The following is a 19,724-nucleotide window of genomic DNA, read 5'->3' as shown; positions in this document are numbered from 1 at the left end:
GGGCCATGCTTGAAGGCAGCTCTAGCTGCATCCTGCCTGGCCCCCAATTAGCAGAGCATCCATGAGGACAATAGCCCAGCCACAGAGGCAACCCAGGGATGCCTGAGCATCAGCATTTCTGTGCCATGCTGTGTGGGGCACTCAGGAAATGCTGGGAGCACCAGGGCCTGCTAGAAAGATGCTGCAGGGCTCTTTCTGACCGGACGTCTTCAGAAGTGAACATGGTACCACAGGGCTTGCTGTCAAGCTTACTGGGCACTGACTGCAGGTCACAAAGCCACCCACAGCTAGTCTGTCCCAGTTTATCGCAGTCCTGTTTTCTGCTGTTCTTGGCAGAGGCATCTGGTGTTGTCTCCTTGCCTTTTTCCACAAGGCATGAACCCCACACTGTGCCTTGCAGCTGCACTGACTAGCTTGTCATCTTCCAGTAACTGCTTGTTTTCCCCCAGTGGAAGAGAAAGTGTTTTGGTAATCCCAACGAATGAAGGGGCTTTCTTAATTAAAGTAATAATCTGAAAGTTGTCATTGATAAGAGTGTAAACAAGCTGATTGCAGTGGGCGCTTGAATAGCTCTAATGAGCACGTGTGGGTATTAAATTAACCATGGTTCACAAGCCATGCATGGCTGTACAGTTATTTAGAAATAACCAATTTTCCCTGGTGCTCGACCCTGCCTACCACCCCAAAAACCTTGTCTTTCTACAGCATTGCACAACAGAAAGGAATCTGCTTCTCTCGCAAGTCTCTTGGGCTTTACAGTAAATTTTTGCTTTTAAGGGAGCTGGTGAGGCAGCCTGTGCTGTTGGCATTTTTCCCTTAGATGAAGTGCTACCCAGTGGGTGGAGCATGGGTGTTCAGCATCAACCTGTCCTTGCTGTTGGGTTGTCCCAAGGTCCTCAGAGGTGGCTCTTCACTGCTGGACGTGCTGGAGAGCCCTGTCTGTGAAATGGGAGAACAATGGCTCTTGCAAGGCTGTCGTGCTGTTAACGAGCTCCTTGGAGGAAGAGCCCTACAGAAGTGCAAATGATCTTCTTATTTGCTGTTAATTATTGATATATTTATTCATTGCAATAAGCAGAGTGGAAACAGTAGGGTTATGGTAGACTCAGCTGATCTGTAAGTGAGTGGAAGTACAGTGGGTTCTTGTGGTGGTCACAAGAAGGAGCTTCTGGACCTGCAGCTCTCATCTGTTTATGCTGGTGGGCATCTGAATGAGTTTTGCCTCTCCAGGCCCAGGAACATCTCCATGATTTTATTGAAAGACTCTTGTGTGTGTACCATCCATCTTTTGGAATGGAAACAAAATATTAAACTTATTCGGACTGGCCTTCTTGGGTCATCCTGTATATAGCTTAAAATGGTGAAGGAGGATACAACTGCAGGGTGCAGTTTGGCTTCTAGAGATTAAAGTACAGCTTTTTCCCTGATCCAGAGGAACGCAAAGTTTGTGTGCTGCTATATACTGGAGGCAGTTTGACCTGATCTCCCATTTGAATACCAACTTGTTCTCCTTTGCTGTCTGTTCAAATTATTATACTATGACATGGAAAATCAGCCTCCTGCTAACTACTGTTTCACTACAAATAGTCTCCTTTCATTTTGAGTGCGCTGAGATTTGGCAGAGAATTAAGGTGGAGGGGAGATGCTGAATCTGTGACATTACCAAAGACAGCTATAGGTCTTTGTTTCATGATGCAAGTCAGTTTAAACAAAAAAGAAATGTCCTACTTATTGAATGTCCCCTGCCCCCAACTTGTCACCACTACGTGTGTTTTTTTTTCCTGTTGGGATAACAAGTAGTGGCTTTAGGAAACTGCTAAAGCTTGCTGCGTGTATATCCCTCTACATCTTCCATTCATACATCTGCTATGTTATTATCACAGGTGTTCTGGGTCTGCACAGTCATCAGACAAATGAATAACCAGTGTAACCTTGGCTTTGAAGATTTTTGTGTTTACCAAGATGTCATCTTTTTATCTGCAAAAAGTAAGGGAGGAGGTTTCTGAGCGGGCTGTTTCCTTCCTCTTTCTGAAGCTGGCACTGTCTGATGTGGTGTGTGTTTGCATATCTCATGTCCATCCCCTTTCACCTGTCAGCTGGGATCATATATCCATGCCCTGGAGTGAGCTGTGGGATGGCAGTCACTGTGCTCTGGGACAGTCTTGCTTCCAGCTCAGGCATCTTGGAAACACAGATCTGCAGCACTTTGCTCTGCTGGGTCTTCTCTCTCTCTTTTTTTTTTTTTTTGAAGTCCTTGTAAGTACAAGAACTGTCTTCAGGCCCACGCAGGATCAGATGGGTTTTTCTTGTGAGGTCAGCAGTGTGAAGATAGATGTGAAACTCTGCACTTTTCTTGTCTGCCTTGACAAAGACAGCTCCATGAAAAAGTGTTGCACTCCCCGGAAGTAGATGTGAAGAAGGGCAAAAGAAAAGGGATTTGTCCAATCTTTTCCAGTAAATCATTGGAAGAGTTGGATAAGTCTTCATCCCTGAGCCCTTGCGTTTTCTGTTCAGTACTGTTAAGTGAAGTAGCTGGAATGTGTGAAGAAAGAAGCTTGACCCCATGTCAGAGCTGATACAGGCCAGAAGTATCCCTGTTTTTTCTCTGACAGAGTTAATGGTTCCTGATCCCCTGGGCTGGCTGCTTGCCTAAGCAGCTCTGTGGTGCTACGGCGTGGGTCCCGCTCTTCCTCAGAGGCTTGGTGCTAAATAATTCTGTCTTGAAAGGAGAAAACAAAACTAGTAGGGACGTTTCAGCAGAGAAGTGTGCTGTGCTTGCATTGGAAGTCCCAGTTGGAATTTCTACACCTGCGTGTGATCTGTCTGGATCACTTCCCTTTCCTAACAAAGGAAAGGCAACATTGCCCCGCTGCTTGTGAAGCACTCTCCTGGCAGCCCCATGCCTGTTCAATTTGCGCAAGTCCAAACTAGCTATAGGAAGAGAGGTGTGTGCTAAGCTTGCTGCTCACTACCCTGTGCTGAGGGCAAGCTCTGGATCTCCAGCAACTGTGGAGAACTACAACCTTCGGGCATATTTCTTCTGTGACACAGACCAAGGCTTACTGAAGATTCCTAGTTTCAAGGTTTAGCAGGAGCTGCCATTTCACACTACCAGCCAGGAGTCTGCATATATGCAATATAATTAACACCAGAAATGCTGACTCCTGAGGCTATAGGGTTAAACAAATGTGTCCCCATTAAACTTGAATAATAAGAGGTTAACTCATTAGGAAAAGAGCACTCTTGATGTGCTTAATGGAGGAAGAGAACGTTAACTCTTACAGTTCCTTGCCAACACTCACATTAGTTTAACTTTCCTTTGAGTGTTTTTTTTTTCTATAGAATACTTTACAAAACCCCCCAAATGATCTCCTGTGTGTTTTGTATGAATCATCTTTGATTTCCTGATTATTGATCTGCTTGTCTCCTTTAGGGTCTTTAAAAATGTCTTGCTGTATTGATGGTTATTTGTATTTTTAAAAATAACATGCAATGCAGAACTCCTGCAGAGCAAAGGTAAATCCTGAAAACTGCTCATTTGAATGTCCAGTAGCAAAAACTTGCATGCCTGTGTCTTTCCTGTTTTATTCTCGCATTCCTTGAAAAAATATAATGAGGAAAGACTTGGAGGTCCTAAGTCATAAGCAAATGGTCTGCAAATTAACATTTTTCATCAGTGATTTTTTTAATTATAAAAGCGCACACAAAAAAAATTAAAGACCTAATACTTGCCATTCCAAAACCAGTTAATTTCTAACAGGTGTACCTTGCTCATAAACCTCTGCTTGCAGTTATTTTGGGCCAAAGGACTTACTGGATGTGCTTGTCCCTGGCTGGTCATAGAGTTCAAGGCTCACTGACACTCATCACTGTATCACTGTAGAATGGATTTACCTGGGTTCAGCAAAAGATGCCAAATTCCAAGGAAAACAGATGCTGTATACAAAAGTGAATACAGCCAAGGCAGAAGCTTGCAAGTTTAACAGTTCTCTGTGACTCTGGCATTAGCGAACCCTATGCTTGTGGCTGCAGGATGCCTTTGGTGTTTCCCAAATGCTGATCTCTACAGAAGAGAGCATGCATTCTTGCATGAAAATACAAATCTGGTGGGGCTGATTACTCTTTACTGTGGACAGTGATGGAAGTAAGTACATTTAATCTCCTACAGCCATTTTGTCCTGCTCTTCATTGCCAAGCACTGCTGTACGCATTTGGGTGCTGTTGCCCAGCAGAAGCATTTCTGGGAAGTGGGAGATGTAGCCCTCATGTCTGGGAGATTCTACTGGAGAAACTGTTTTCAGGCATCCTCAAGTGTAGGAGTTCTTTTAAATGGGGTGAATCCGGGTCCTTTGGAACTTCTCACACTCTGAAGACAACAACCCTATTGCAGGTCATGCTTCTGCCACAGAATGATTAAGCTTTTGCTCAGTATGGTATATGATTACACTATTAATTTTTGCAGTTTGGTCCAATCAAGGAGAAAAACTATTATATATACAGTTTTTCTAGAACTTGAGAATTTTTGCTGAGATTACTCCTTGAAAGAACAAAACAGATTTAACCAAATGATCAATTTTTAGTAAGGTGAGAGCAGAGATCATCAGATTCCTCCGTAAACAAATAGGATAAGTAAACAAATAGCGAAAGCTTTCTGCATTTTTACTTGCATTCTGGGTCCTCCACAGCAAACATTTGGACATCTTTGGCCATGCACTCTTTAGACTTGCTAGTTCTTAAAAATAAATAAATCTAGGGCGGTTTTTAAGTTGAAGGCCTGTGGGGGGAGAAGGAGAACCCCAGCTATCCTTGACATTTGATGAATCACTCTAGAAATGAGATTTGCTTATGGAACAGCTACATGTTTGAAGCAGCTTTAGCTGGGAACAGCTCCAGTCGTGAGTGGAAAAGACCAAGAGTAGCCTCAGACTACATCATAATGTTTTTCAAGGCAGAAATAATTTATAATGCATGCAGCTGTGGAAGCTCAGCAGAATCAATTATGGAACATTTTATTTTGTGGATCACCTGAGAATAACCTATCTTCCCGAAGCCTGTGGAGAAGAGATACAAGAAGTCTGGTAAACGCTTTCAAGCAAGGATGTTTCCAACAGCAAATAGTAAACCAGTGATGTCAGCCAAAGACAGGAAATCAACATTTTGGCTCGTGCATCCTCCATGGCTGTGCCTCTTTCCTGTATGTGGGAGCGTGCATGTATCTGGAACCTTATAAATAATCACACCAATGTGTTCTGTGTGCTGTAGAGGCTGTCTTAGAGCGACTGGCTTCTGGGATGTGTAGGTGCTTAGCATAAACACTTGCATGTTCTTCAGAAAACTAAAGAACCTGTTTTCAGTGATGCCCCACACAATGAGTCTGGAAATCCAAGCTGTTCCATATGCTGCAGCAAGGTGGAGGAAATAGCACCTTTTTTTTAAAGTAACGTTTTTGTTGAGTTTACTGTCTGTTATATGGGCAAATTAATCTCCACATTTTTGTCAGGTGTTTCATACAAGACTTCTGTTGCAGCAGCTGAATCATTTAGATTTTTGTCTTTATTTTTATTGGCCTGGTTTCCACTTTAACAAATTCACAGCTTGTGAGCTATTGCTGGAAGATTCAAATGTGCAAACCATTAAGGAAGCTCTAAGCAAGCTATTCTTTCAGTTTGTGTCCTGTCTTTGCTACTAATAGTGTGTAACATCTGACAACGGTGATGCCTGGAGCACCAGCTCCTGTTGAGACCCATTGCAGTAGGTGCCGTGCAGGTGGGAGGGGGAATTCCTGCCTTCTGGGGTCTTGAGTGGGAATGAAGTGAGATGGGCTGGGGGAAATCACCATGGAGGGGAAAGAGAAGAAGTGACTTGGTCACACAGCAGATCAGAGACAGAACAGGGAGTAGAATTAGGTCTCTGATAGGATATTTAGTTGCATCTAAACTCATTTTTCATAGTGCCTTGAGGCAGACTAGGTGACTACTTACAGTACTTTTTTGTCCCATTTTATTATGAGCCCGTGGATGGAATTAGCTGGTATCTGCTAATTGGTGAGTGCAGACAAGGACAAGTCCCAGTCAGGCTCACCTCAGCTTTCCTCGTGTAAACTTAATGCTGACCATGACTCTTCCTTGTTTCCGCTGTCCACTCAGATGTGGTGCCAATCTTGATCAACTTGGTAGGTTTGAAAACTGAGTTCCATTAATTTCATCATAGAGACAAGCCCCCTGGCCATGCAAGTTTGCAGGAAGAGTCACAGAAAATAGGCTTGGATAACTACCTGCATTTCTCTGGAGTCATTGAAATCATACCCATTAATTCATAACCTGAAAATACAAATGTAAAGATGATAGATATGGTAAAAGAATTTGAGCTACTGTTTAACAGAATGCCATGATGAAACTGCTGTAAGTGGAAACGCTGAGTTCTTGATATGAAACAGTCTCTTCTAAAGATCCAACACATTAATAATGATAAACAGATCTTCCACTGGATATTGATTTAAGGGGAAAAAAAGATGGATTAATATAAGCATTCATCTTCACTGTCAATTTAATATCAAGATAATTTTATTTGATAGTTCAATGTAATAAACTCCCCTTTTCCTTAATACATATTTGGGAAAAGCAGGCAATATTGTAATACAGTAATTAGCCATATTTGCCTTTACTATGTGTGAATAAGATTAATATACTAGAGTGTTCAACCTAATTGATCTATTATGTGATAGGGACTTGCAACCAGACTGCAAATTACAGTTTAACCCCCCAAAGGGCTAGACTTGTTTAGAAAATGTGCGAGTCTTTAAGAGATAAAATTAATAGAACTGACGTTGACCTAAATATTCAGTGTTATTAATTGTATCAGTGGATTGTGCTGCTTTTATGTGCAACTAGGAAGGCAATGTGTTTAGAAAGAAGCAGGTTTATGACAGCAGTGGGAAAGGTGGCTAACAGAAAACATGACAATTATTGCAAACCAGGTTTCCTGGTTAAAAAAGTGATTGTCACAGGCCCTTAAAATTGCTATTCCATGTGGTTGTGATTAAACAAATCATCCGTGCAGTGTGTTTGGAACATAATGGCTCTGTGGGAAAAAAAATGTAAATCAGGTTTTTGTATTAATGAAAACGGTTTAATATGGTTTTAATGACCCATTTTTCAGTCTTCACCAGAAAGTAATTACCAGTTAGATAGTTAGTGCTCTGGGCTTTGTTCTGGCTCTCAGAACTCCTTCAGCCAGTCACCCGGGGGAGTCCTGCCATGCTTTGCGGGCAGCCCTGGGCTAGTGACCCAGCAGCAACCGGGCCCTTCTCCGCAGCTCCCCGCTTCATGGTGCGTGGGGACAAGTGGGTCTGTGCCTCTAGGCCGTTTATTGCTGATTAGACCACGGTAAACCCATACAGAGACAGCAGCTGCCCCTGAAAACAAAACTAGGGAGACCTGGATATACCTGTACTTATCGGTGGAGAAGGTCTGAATGTCTGGGCATGGTGGCAGGGCGGGGAGCAGTGCACCGAGTGCGGGTGACTTGGCTCCCAGGGAAGGTGCAGCCCAAAGGCATACCGTTAACAGGGACAGCCGGCAGGTTCAAACAGCCCAAATTCGCTCATCTCCAGCAGAAATGAGGGAGGAGCAGAAACGCCAGTCGCTGGGGAAACAGACCAAGACTCAGGATTTGAGTGCACTTGCCCACCCAACCTAGTAAACCCTGTTGGCTTCCTGCTCTTGTGTAAAGGAGCAAATTTTGAATTTAAATGACAGGTTTTTGCACCTTTTTAATTCTTGGAAAAGGCTACCAGCCAGTGGCATTCATTCAGAATAGGGAATTACTGGATTAGTTTTTGCTGCAATGCTGTCCTTGTGTTCACCCTCTAAGAAGGACGCTACAGCAGGTGCAGAGCAGCTGTGAGAGCACGTAAAACACTGGTAGACACCTTTGGATCAAACAAACTAAGGTTCTGTAGGATGCTCATAGTTTGCACCTACTTACATAGGAGCAGATATTTCATAATAGAATGCTTTTTGGTCTTGTGAAGGAAGGCATAATGCAGCCCAGTTCCATGAAGTAGGAATATACAGACTCAAAAAGGTACATCTTTCACATCAGGGGTGCTTAACTCTGGAATCCTTTGCTGAGGAATATGGTGAATTCATTGCCATTCAAAATTTCAGTATCAAGGCAGAATGTTTTCATCTATAGACCCACTTGCAGAGAGGCTCAGGATATGCCCATCCCGTTGCTGTTGGATTTAGGGCAAGAGGGGTTTGAAGAAGTCCTTTGTGCTGCCGTTAGGGTGAGGGCTGGGCCACCGTGGTGGTCACTGGTTCCATGTGAGCATTCAGAGCTCGTCTTTCTGAACCTTCTGATGGAGAGAGGGCCAATTCTACCTCACAGTCATGTGGACACAAAGATAATGAAGCTTAAGGTCCAGGTGAAATACACAAGTTGCAAACTCTCCACTTTCTGGATGTTGCGCTGGACTGGGGGATTTTTGTGTGCTTGTCTCTTCCTCGGAAGCAAAGGCAGGAACCTTCCAGGTGTCAGCTCTGCCACTCCCAGCAAGAACCGGTAGGCTCGCCCTGGATGTTTACTGCCTAGTACCCCACCTGAAGTAGTTCCTGCAGTTGAAAAGCTGAACGGGTGGGCATAGGCATAGCTCTGTGCAACAGCAGCTGCTTTGCCTGCAGGCTGGGGTGGTGAGACATCACAGCAGCCACGCAGCAGGGGAGAACCTGCAGAAGCTGTGCAAGTTGTTGCTTTGGCTGGCTGGACAGGAGGCATTGAAGCTGGCTGTTAGCCTGTGAGGCAGCCGTAATACTGGGCTCTCATAAATGCCTGGGAAAAGATGAATTTTGGCTTGATGTCCCTAGTCCTTCCATCCACTGGTGTGTGTCCTTCCATCCATGTGTGTGTGAGACCAGTCAATATACAGGTGTGAGACTATTCAATGTTCCTAATACTGTTGAGAAATAAAGTAGATTGAGGGCAGTGGGTGAGAACGGAAGGAGATTTTGAGGGAGGGAAGGATCCTTCGGACTTTATTTATCCATTGTAAAGAAACATATGAAAGTAAACAGAAATCGATTTTCTAAAAACTCCTCCCAGGTCACCTGTAAGGGAAATAATGTGACACAACTCAATGCCATGCACTGCAGATTTTATCAAGCACATAAAGGAACCTAGCGCTTTATTTTTATTTTTGAAGTGGAAGTGGTTCACAAGGTATACCGGGGAGATGATTCAGTGCTTACAGCTGTGACATGTCACAGTCTCGTAAGCTCAAAGACGACTGTCTTTATTGTGTTTTCCTTTTCATCTTCCAAACTTTGAGCCCTTGTGTTCCTATCATTTTCCCTTTCCAATGTGAAATAAGGAGCATATTCTAAACAATGAATGGTGTTCTTTTGATAGATGCTGTAATAAAGAAACACTGACTTGGAGAACAGCAGATCATAGCTGTCCACAAAGAAGTACAGAGAGGTGCTAATCCTTTTGGCATGGCACTGTAGCCATCGCTCCTGCTGGCTGATGGAAAGCCAACAATTATGTTTCTCTTCTAATGTAACAGGGACAAAGGAGCTTCCCTTAGCAGCCCATCTCTGTCCTAATTTATGTTGCAGCTTTATAGGGAAGGGAGCAAAAGTCATTTTAGGAGCTATTGAAGGATGGCTTCCTCTTTTATAGCTCTTGTATGTTTTTGGCAAGTGAGGTAGAATACGTTTGTGGGGCACATCAATGGCAGCGGCCTGCAAAGGGTTCGGGAAGGGCCTAATCACCTCCTCAGTGGTAGCACAGCTCCAAACAGGGAAGGTAGCAGGCACCGAACCAACGGAGGGCTGCTCTGCACGTGGGACTGCAGGGACAGCAGGGGTGTCGTCTGCAGAAAGAGCCAGGTTAGGTAGCTGGCGCCCAGGGTCTGTGGGGCTGCACGTTGGCTTGTGCTTTGTGGCAGGCTCTTCCTGAGGCAAGTCTGTTCCCCGCTGCTGCAACGGCCTTGGGGGATAGTGTCCCAGGGGGCTGGTCGCCGTGTTGCCGAGCAAAGGCTCTGGGGACAGTTGCCCTCGCTCACGCAGACAGGTCGCTGCGACTCATAAAGGGCTCGGTGCCCCGCCTCACCCCGGGAGCTGCTGTGTGGGTCCTATTTAGAAGTGCTTTGTGATTTGGATGTTTTTTTTTCTGCTTCAAACAGGATGACTTTTGCTGTTCTGTTGTGTGTTGAATGAGATGGCAGCTCCCTGCTGAACGCTGTGATGGGGGCCTTAAGATGTGTAACATCTGTGAGGCAGAAGTTATTAAAGGAAATTTTGTGGGGATCTTTCATATGGCTAGTAAGAATTCACGGTCAGATCCAAGCTGACTGACCCTGACTGGACATCAGTACTGCTGGGTGGGTGGAAGCCCACAAGGGACAGAAAATTCAGCATGGGCAGAATTTTTTTAATTTATTTTTTCCTATGTGTGGCTCAGGGTGAAGCAAGGACATGGCAGCAAACAGCCTTTGATGTAACACAGCAGGGATGAGGGGCTGGGGCCCAGAGGTGGCACAGTGCTGTACTGAGCACGTAAAGGGTGAAGAAGGCCTGCCAGTGCCCAACTGGAGTCTGTTGCTTGACACTGGGTTGGCCTGGGATGGGAGGCTTATTATGATTGTAACAGAACAGTTAAGAGTCGACTCCTGTGTATTATTATTACAATGTGTGCTATGTTTTTTAACTATGAAAAATTCTCATCTTGTTCTTCCTAAGGGATCTCTGGGCTTCCAGAAAGATTTTGGGACTCTCCCTGTGCCAATGTCTCATGTTAGGGAGGGAAGTACTCCGGTCAAGGGTTGCCGTTTTGCTATTGAGTGTAGCAGTATTTAGTGCGTAATGGCCCCCGTTTCTGACTGAAACCTCTCATGGCTTTACTGCACCATGAGGAAAAAGTAAGGAGACTGGCCAGAAAAAAAGCCCCAGGAATTTTGATTTTTCTAGCAGACAGAGCTGCATAGAGTCCCCCATCCCTTAAAGACTGGCGTGCATTGGAGTATTTCCATAGCCAGTGGGTGACTGAGCGTAAAGTACATGGTGAGCCTCTGCACAACGAGGGTTTAACTCCTCCATGACCTGCCAGCTAGCGCTGTGCTTGGTTCATGGACAAACCAACAGCTGCTGTAACCAGTGCGATGTCCAGCCACATTAAAGCAAAAAACATGGTTTTCTTGGGGGCGGTTGCTCCTACTGGCAGTGCTGTGCTCTTGTCTCCCTGACATGCCAACTGCTTGATTTGCTGGGCCTACCAGATTTTGTCAAAGACACCTAAAATGAACGTGCTAATGCCTGAGGATGGTTGGTAGATGTATTTCTAGGCTCTCAGTCTGAAAACCTCAATTGACTTTTCCATTCCTTTCTCCTCCCAATCACAGTGACACTTTCCTCTCAGGAGGCTGCAATCAACCTTTTATTTGCCACGTTAAATTCGGCTTTGTCGGTCTCTGACATCTATCCCTCCGTTAGGCTGTTTGTCTCATCTCTGTGCTTGATGGCCAGATGGTTGGGATAAGCTCTGTGTTTGCAAGACTCGGGGAAACCAAAAGGCAGGGTTCTTAATTATTGGCTGGACAGTACTTGATTTATCTTCTTGCTGTCATTGTGATCATTTTATCTGTTTCTAATGCCTGCTTTCTTTAAAAACAAATGTTGGGGGAGGGTCAGGCTCTGAGCTAGAACCCAGTGCTGTGGCTTCATGGGACTGGTGCACATTCCTAGGCTGAGGACTCCTCTCACAGCTAGTGGTCTCAGGGGTCCTGCCTGTGCCAGGTTCAACGTGCTCCGTTCTGCCTGTGCTCCCTTGAACGTGGTGTGGGAAAAGCAAGGAGTGAGTCGCTGTGGGCAGTGATGTGCAGAGCCTGGGGAGGGTGGAGGTTTGGTAAGCTCACAGGGAGTGTCTGTTCTTAATCAATGTGAAGATTTTTACAAATAGGCTTTTTGGAGCTGGGAGATGGTCTGGGGAGATGGGGATCTCCTGCAAGCAAAGCCCTGTGTCTTCCTGAGGAGGCCTGCTCAGCTGCTGCCTTAGAGGAACTCAGGGAGTTCTGGAGCAGCTGTGTGGGAGGAGAAGAGGGATTTGTGGTTGAGCTTCTGGGAATTAAAGAGTTGAAATTGTGCCAGCCAGAAATGAGATTCCTTTAAAACCAGGGTGAAATCCAAGCCCTACTGCAGTCACTGACGAATTTGTTTTGGACTTCATTAACATGAAGACTTCATCCCATTGCTGTGGGGAAGGACTTGGAGGTATGTCCACTGCAGCGTTTGCTGCTGCTGCTCTGTAGTGTGAGCACCTTTATAGAAAAAATGTGTCACAGCTGCAGTGCCAGAGCACTCAAACTTGTATGCGCATATTCAGACAACACAGGAAAAGCCTGGGGGTGGGGGGTGTTTGTAGGGTTAAACTCCCTACACTCCCTTTTGTAGTCGGGAGAGAGTGTGCTAAGAAATGGACCATTCCCTGGCTTTAAATGTGGCTTTTTCTCTGGAGAGAAGAATCTTTCATCTCCCCAGGATGGTGTGACCTGCCTGATCTGTTGGTGCAGTGGATGGTATTATAAATACCTCTCACCCATACAGGGAAATCAAATAACAATTAAAAGGAACCAAGTAAAAGACATGAATCAGTTCTAGTGGAATAACAAGCATTGCACAAATCTCTGTATGGGTTTGAAACGTGACTGTGCACACACAGGTAAATTGATTTAAATGCTTTTTTTTTTTTCTTTTGGCTGTAATGTATGATTTTTAATCATTAATTGGGTACTTTGGTCAGGAGATGGTGCTGTAAATATGTCCAGTTGTCTTTTACACTTCTCTAAGCATCCCTAGTGCTATGTGGTATTGAACTCTGAAAGCAGATTGCCCTGAAGATCTGTTTTGCTGTGAGATATGCGTTCTGCAGCTGTGAGAAAAGGAATGAATTACATGGTTGAGGAGCTGTCAGGCAGTTTTTGTACCTCAGATGTGGTCTCCTGGCAATGTGGTATCACCTGACCTTCCCTATCAGTGCGGGTATGTCCCATCCTTTGCCTTCACCCTGCAAAGGATGTGCTGTTTGGGCAAAAAACAGGCAACTGGTATCAAGCCTCAAGCACCAAGTCATTGTGCCAACTGAAACAGAGCTATAGCAAAACTCCTTTTAGCTATGTTAGCTCCTGCTGACCTTAGCAGGAATATCTTGTCTTGTATGCTTGAGGTGGCTTGGAGCATACCCAGTCGGGAGGGCTGTCTGCAGACATGTCTTCACAAAGCTTTTTGTCTCGAATCTGAGACCTAAATAGAGAATTTAATAGTCTTGGATCTGGTGTGCCCACACAATGATTTCTGGAGGATTGCTAGAGAGATAACAAACCATTAATGGGCTGCTCTTCATTGTCTGTAATTTATAAGGTCTTTATTTAATAAATGTCTTTTTTGTATGTTCTTAACAGTAAAGATTATTCAATTTAAGTGTCTGGAGAGAAAAGCTCCAAAAGAAACCGCAGCTGACTGGCAATGCATATGTGATGGTATATATACATATGCTAATGGACCACTGCCAGGCCATGTAGTATTTCTGCTTTATAACGCCAAGAAAGAGATAACAGTATTGGGGTAAAGTACTCTGTTTCAATATTTTCATGTGGCAAAAGCTGGTCATGGTCAGGCCCTGGCTCTTGCTCTCTGGCTGTATAACTTTACCTTGGCTGAATTGGCCTAGTGCTGTATTTGGCAGCCTGATGAGTGGGAAACCCATCCTGGTTTAGCAGCCTGACCAGCTTACAGCATGAGGGGGATGCTTGTGTGGTGGGTGATATCGCTCTGAATGTGAAAACCTGTTTCTTGCTGGCTTGGTCCATGGAGCTGGTAGTGGAGTGCCCTCTGGCAGCAGTGCTGGATTTCGGGTTTTGGTGGCAAGTTTGTAAGCGTTGCTGTCTTAACTTGTGCCTTCTGCAGAAGGGATCTTTTGCTCAGCAGTTCTGATGGAGCCTTTTTGCAAATGCATAGTTAATGACTAGAGTGGAAAATACTTTAAATTCTTTTTGATAACTTCAAAAATGTTTTCAGTAGCAGCTGAGTTGTCAGAAAATATTTACATAAGTGCATCTGTGAACCTTGCTACAATATCTTAAGATCTGCAGCAGCTTTGTCACTTCCTTACAAATAGCTGTGAGCGATCTATTATGTAAAAAGGTTCAGTTTAATTTACAGGAAGCCTTACATTTTTCTCCAAGTACTATGTTTAGTTTACCTTTTTTTTTTTTTTTAAAAAAAAAAAGACTGACTTTTTGTAATGCTTCTCTACAGAAGTCTGAATGTTTTGTAGGGAGCTGTAATACCTTTTATTAGGCTGGCTGACCAGGGGAGGGAGAAGAGACGTGAACAATCCTTGTAGAGGTGAGTTGTTCTCAAAGCCTGCCTTTGGCACTCCTGACCTAACACCAAGGTGATGCTGGCAATGGGTTAACTCAAAGCTGAAACTTCTTCTATGGATGAGCTCTGGGGTGATAACAGAATCAGCAATGCCTGGAGGAGCGCTCTTTTCACCCGCTGTGGAGCTTGGTGGAAGCCTTTGGGGCTGGCGATGGTTGCTCTTGCTCAGCACCTGGTGCAGGCAGTTCTGGCTGCTCCGCTGCAAAGAGCAACAACCTGGCGAGTTCCTGCTAACCTCAGGGCAGCTTTTGGAGGGATATTATTTCATCCAGAAAGCTCTAGGTCTTTGTGCAGTGGCTTTTGAAAGAAGAGGCAGCATCTTTATTCAAAGGCCTGACATTCATGCCAGCTTAATGCTGTTTTCTAAAACTGCTGTTACTGCTTGAAGTATGTGTGTGTTTTGATTCTGAAACAAATGGCTGACGTTAATGTAAATTGGCTATTTACATTAGCTAAGCTGACTTTTAATCTCTTCCCGGCTCTTTTAACTTGAGAGATAAAGCTGTCCCTGGGTTGAATTGGACGGAAACAACAAAATTGTCTGAAACTTGCATCTTACATTGTTCTGAATGCAAGTTTTATATAGACCCTAACCACTCGATATCTTTAATTGTGTTATGTAAATTTGACCTAGTCAAGTTGCAAAGGTTCCCTGAACAAGGAGAGGCTTGTTGGCATATGTCCTTAATCATCCGAAAACAATTGGGGACATTTCCTGAGGTTGCTTTGTTCTTCTCCACTGTAATGTGTATTGTGTGTGGTCACGTTCTCTAAGTGTGTGAAGCCTTGCTCACACTGTGGGAATTTCTTCTTTCTCTATCTCCATTGCTGATGTAACCAGCTACTCAGACATATTTCTCCCTTAAGTGTAAAGCTAGAGACAATGATAATAATGGGACCAATTATTTTTTCCTAGTATAGTGTCCCAGATCTGACTTCTCCTGAGAGAATACAATGTTTTTCTCTTTTTATATTATTTTTCCTCCCAAACACTAGATGATAAATTAACAAGGAGAAGATTGAGAGATGAGTGATCTTTCTCTCAAACTTAGTAGTATTGAAAGAATTACATGTTGCTATCCAGAAAATAACTAAAATAACACAGAAGGAAAGGTAGACTTTGAGCTGCTCCAGCATTCCCAGGAGAAAATGAATGTATTGGCAGAAATTTCTGTTAATCTTCACGTGTACTTTCATTCAGCAGAGGATTAAGATTATTATATGGGGATGCTGATACTGCACAGCAGTTTGCATAGGAAGAGTGAGTTTTCCAGAACTACTCTCTAGAGTTAGTTGAAATTTCTCAGAAAAATGTTTGCTAGTCTTTGAAGATGTTTAACAAGAAAATGTTCTATTCTTTAAAAAGGTGAAAACAAACTTATATTTTTTGTTGGTGGTGGTGATTTAAAAAAAAAAAAATTTAAAGGCTTGTCCAAATAAAAATTCTGCAAATTTAATTTTATTGAGGTAGCGATTGAAAATATTTGTTTTAGGGTTTCTTGCTGAAAAGCTAGAAAGCTGTCAGAACGGATAAAGTTGAAATGTTAGACATTACCAGAGAAATTTTCCTGTACAGCTTCAGTAATCCAACATAGCTTTACCCTTCCCCAATTTGCCACATCAGGTGTCTAGCACTATTATGTAACCCTATCTACTTTTTCTTCGTAAAAACAGAGGAAGTAAATTTGCCTTTTCAAGACTGAAAGTCTGTAGAAATAAATGGAACTCAGTGATTTAAAACTCAGTGATTGTAACTGGGCTGGGAGAATGGCTTAATGCCACCAGTGAAAATAATGGTCCACTTGCGTGCACTTTCAAAATATTCAATGTAATCTCAGTTTCTGATATTGTTTTGTTTGACTCTTACTCCCCTAGGTCCCAAGAGCTGCAGTGGGAGGCACTTCCCAGTCTCTGCTCCAGAGGGAGGAATGAAAATCAGTTCTCTTAAGAGTTGAATTCAGAGTTTTCTCAAACATGTTTAGCTTTTTGCTCTGATTGCTATGGTGACCTCCAGGTTAAAGTAGTAGTAGTCTGGTCTGCTGGGAGAACCCTACACCCTCCTCCTGTACTTCTGACCTTTTATGACTAGTTCTCTTCAAACAGGGCCCAAAACAAAGCTCTGATCACATATTGAGAACAAATCAAATTTGATTGCTGTCTTATGAAGGTAAAGCTCACTGTATGGGAGTACAATTCAGTCTGTATTTTCTTTAAAATCACTGGAAGAATTTGCTGCAATTCAGGCAACTCTTGGATTGTGAGAGGCTGTTTTCCAGCCGAGTAGACCCATCCAGTTTGGCAAGATTGTATTGCTCTCCCCTGTCTGAAAGTATCTGAACTTCATTACGAGTTTTCATTCTCTTCGTCCTGTACAAACTTCACGGTTCCCCAGGGTATAGCTTCCTGTCCAGCCTTCTTGCTGTGCAAATGTCATCTTCCACCTCAGCTTTTCTATTAGGCCCAGGGTTAACTCTTCTAAGGTTGTAGTTTCATGGTGTACTTTTTCTCAGCTGCTCTACATCAGTGAATTTGCTCTCAGATTATTCTTAGGCTTAGAAAGCCTAATATAGTTCTGGGCACTTCCAAAGAGCTTGTATCCCTCCTCTGTTTTAAGTCCTATTTTTTCTCTAATTTTCTAAGATAAGAAAACATTTTCAAGATTCCTGAAATGTTGACTTGGGTTCAGATATTAATTGGACAAATGTTTAGGTAGCTTCTTAAGTGTGTGATTTCACAGCTTATTTTATACTGTGAGATGAAGTGGGAATTTGAATTTACTCGCTGGGATAGTTGTTAATATATATATTTTTTTGAGGTACGCAGCTTGCGCTGCCTTGTTTTTTTCAGAAAGTTTCGATCAACTGAGTTCTTAGTGTCAGGCTCTTGGGCAACATAATAGCTGCTCTTAGTCTATTCCCAGAGGTTGTAATATTTTTCTTCTACGTTGTGACCAGCTGTGAATCATAATACTGCTGCTGCTTATACTTGCATGTAATATTTTTTTACATGCCTGTTTAAAGATAGATGTCAGTGCTCTCTGAATTTGAATATGTAAGTAATTTGCTTTTAGTAGGCCAGTCCTTTGACTCATCTTTCTCTTTAGCAAAGCCTTTTTTGGTACTCTCATTTCTTGGTGCAGTAAATGCTGTCCCAGTTCTTGGTGCACCACCAGCGTTTGTACTTGTACTCAGTGGCCAGATCACCTCTGAGCTCTCTTGCCTGAAGTAACTTTTCAAATAGTAACACAGAAGCAGAAGCCTTTGTATTCCCTCTTGGGTGCTGTCCCAAGGCACCCAGTTGCATTGTAGTCCGTTGTTCTTTACAATTCAGCCTTTCATTTGGACTCTTTTGGAGAGGGATTCTTCCCTCATTTGGCAATGATTACATGGCAATACACAATTAAACTTGGACTCATGGAATGTAAATTATCAACAAGAACTTTCAAGTACTTGCATCCTTACTTCCCATGTACTACGCAGCTCAGACCAGGACTGCTCTGCTCTCCTTTCTCCTTAAGTTGCTCTCTCTTTCTCCTTAAGTTGCTGTTGTCTGCCCTTTGTATCTTCTTTCCACCTTCTGTCTCCTCAGCCTCCGTACCTCCTGCAGCAAATTCCCTTTCTTCACCTACCAAACGCCTTTAGTTTTCTGTTTAACATTACTTTTTAATCTTTGCCATTTTTGAGCTTCTTCCCCTTTTTATGTCCCTGCAGTTAAAAGCTCTCACAGTGTCTTATAACCATGTCCCATGTTTTACTAACTGCATAAATCTTTTCAAATTAATCCTTTTCACTGGCCTACAAAATTAAATACCAAGGTAGGACTAAAGTATTCCACTTAGAAGTGCACTCCATGTGTCAGGAGTTGAATGTGAATTGAATACAAATGATTCCTTTGTGGCTGTGTAGCATCTTTTGGACATGGGCTTAAAATTTTACTCTTACAGGAACCTAAAAGTAATGGTAGAATGAACAATAGATCAAGCATCTTGCTTTCTCATTACATAGAAATAATCATGGGTACTTGTTTGAAGCTTAGATGTTGCTGCTTAATTAAAATGATTGAGTAATGATGTGTGGATTAAATCAGGGGATGATGAAGACTTGAGAATCTGGGTTCAATTCTCTGATCTGCCATTTCATTGAGAAACTTGTTCAAACTGCTGAATCTTCTGGTGTCCCACTTCCCCTTTATAAAAAGGGGACGACAATACTGCTTTTATCTTAGGTTATGAGGCCTCTGGGGTAGGAACTGCCTGTTAGTTTGAGCTTGTGTAGTATTAAGCACAATGGGGTCCTCCTCTTGGAGATAATAACAACAACATGTGCAACATTCATATAACACGATTTATCTTTCATCTTCCAGTGCACTGGATTTCCCAGATTGCCATGGTATTTTCTTTTTTAGATGTGAGAGATTTTTTTTTCTTGCAAGAATGCAGACATGCTTTTTGTCTTCCAATCTTCTTGCTTTCTGAGAGGAAGGAGGTGTGGGGGGTAAGCAGTGTTGGTATAGTGAACATTTTTCTGAAAGATATTCTTGAGGAGGCTGTCAAGATGTCATACCAGTTTCCAAACAAACAAACAAACAAAAAACATCCCAGTAAGTGAAAGTACGTGTGATATACAGGGAGAAATGCTTCTGAATTTCATGTCCTATGACGCATCACATGTTGAAGAGCGAGCCAGAAAGATTATCTTAAGTATTGCTGTATTTCCAGGTAAAGTATTCAGGTTATATGTATATATTATTTTTTTCCAATATTAGGATAGGAACAGCCTTAGAAAATAAAAGGCTTTACAATGGGGGAAGGAAGTTATTTTAAATTTTGGGAGTTTTATCAGGAGTTATAGAACAACTTCAGTTAAGGAAAATGACAATTGTATGAAGGAAATATTCTTAAAGATCTCCTGTAGAGGATCAAATAGGAAATGCCAGACCACACCTAAGTTGCTGCTAGCCAGATGCCTGGTTTCTGGCACTGTCCATTGCAAAATACTTCAGAAGGAGATGTGAGAGCCCCCAGAAAAATTGGGGATAGTGTTCCTGGTTGAGTGTCCTCTGGGTTTCAAGCCCTGACAGGACAGTGTGAACTTAGTAAGATGAGACATAATAGTCACAATACTTGGTTATATGTGGGTAGAACTGTTTAACATACATGTGTTTGCATGTCCTGGAAAAACAGAAGTCCTCACTGTGTAGAATAGGAGAATATCATTAAATAATTGAGAGTTTCCTCTATTTAGTATATATTGTACAAATTAGCATATTTACTTTCTCTTCTCTGAT

The 19,724-nt window shown here is 42.9% G+C and overlaps 1 protein-coding gene across 1 annotated transcript in view; it reads left to right on the top strand.

The window, feature by feature from the left end:
* ZIC3 (Zic family member 3) overlaps positions 1 to 19,724 on the top strand; it is a 223,401-nt gene that overhangs the window by 24,623 nt on the left and 179,054 nt on the right. Inside the window, exons 7-9 of the mRNA XM_080553641.1 lie at positions 1,884 to 12,269; positions 14,332 to 14,402; positions 16,314 to 19,155. The gene's annotated coding sequence lies outside the window, so the exon portion shown is untranslated. The remainder of the gene's footprint in view (positions 1 to 1,883; positions 12,270 to 14,331; positions 14,403 to 16,313; positions 19,156 to 19,724) is intronic.

This window comes from Anser brachyrhynchus (genome assembly GCF_964034855.1).
Source record: "Anser brachyrhynchus genome assembly, chromosome: 13".
Taxonomy (NCBI): domain Eukaryota; kingdom Metazoa; phylum Chordata; class Aves; order Anseriformes; family Anatidae; genus Anser; species Anser brachyrhynchus.
The sequence above is the reverse complement of the archived record's forward strand: the minus strand, read 5'-3'. Positions and strand labels throughout refer to the sequence as shown.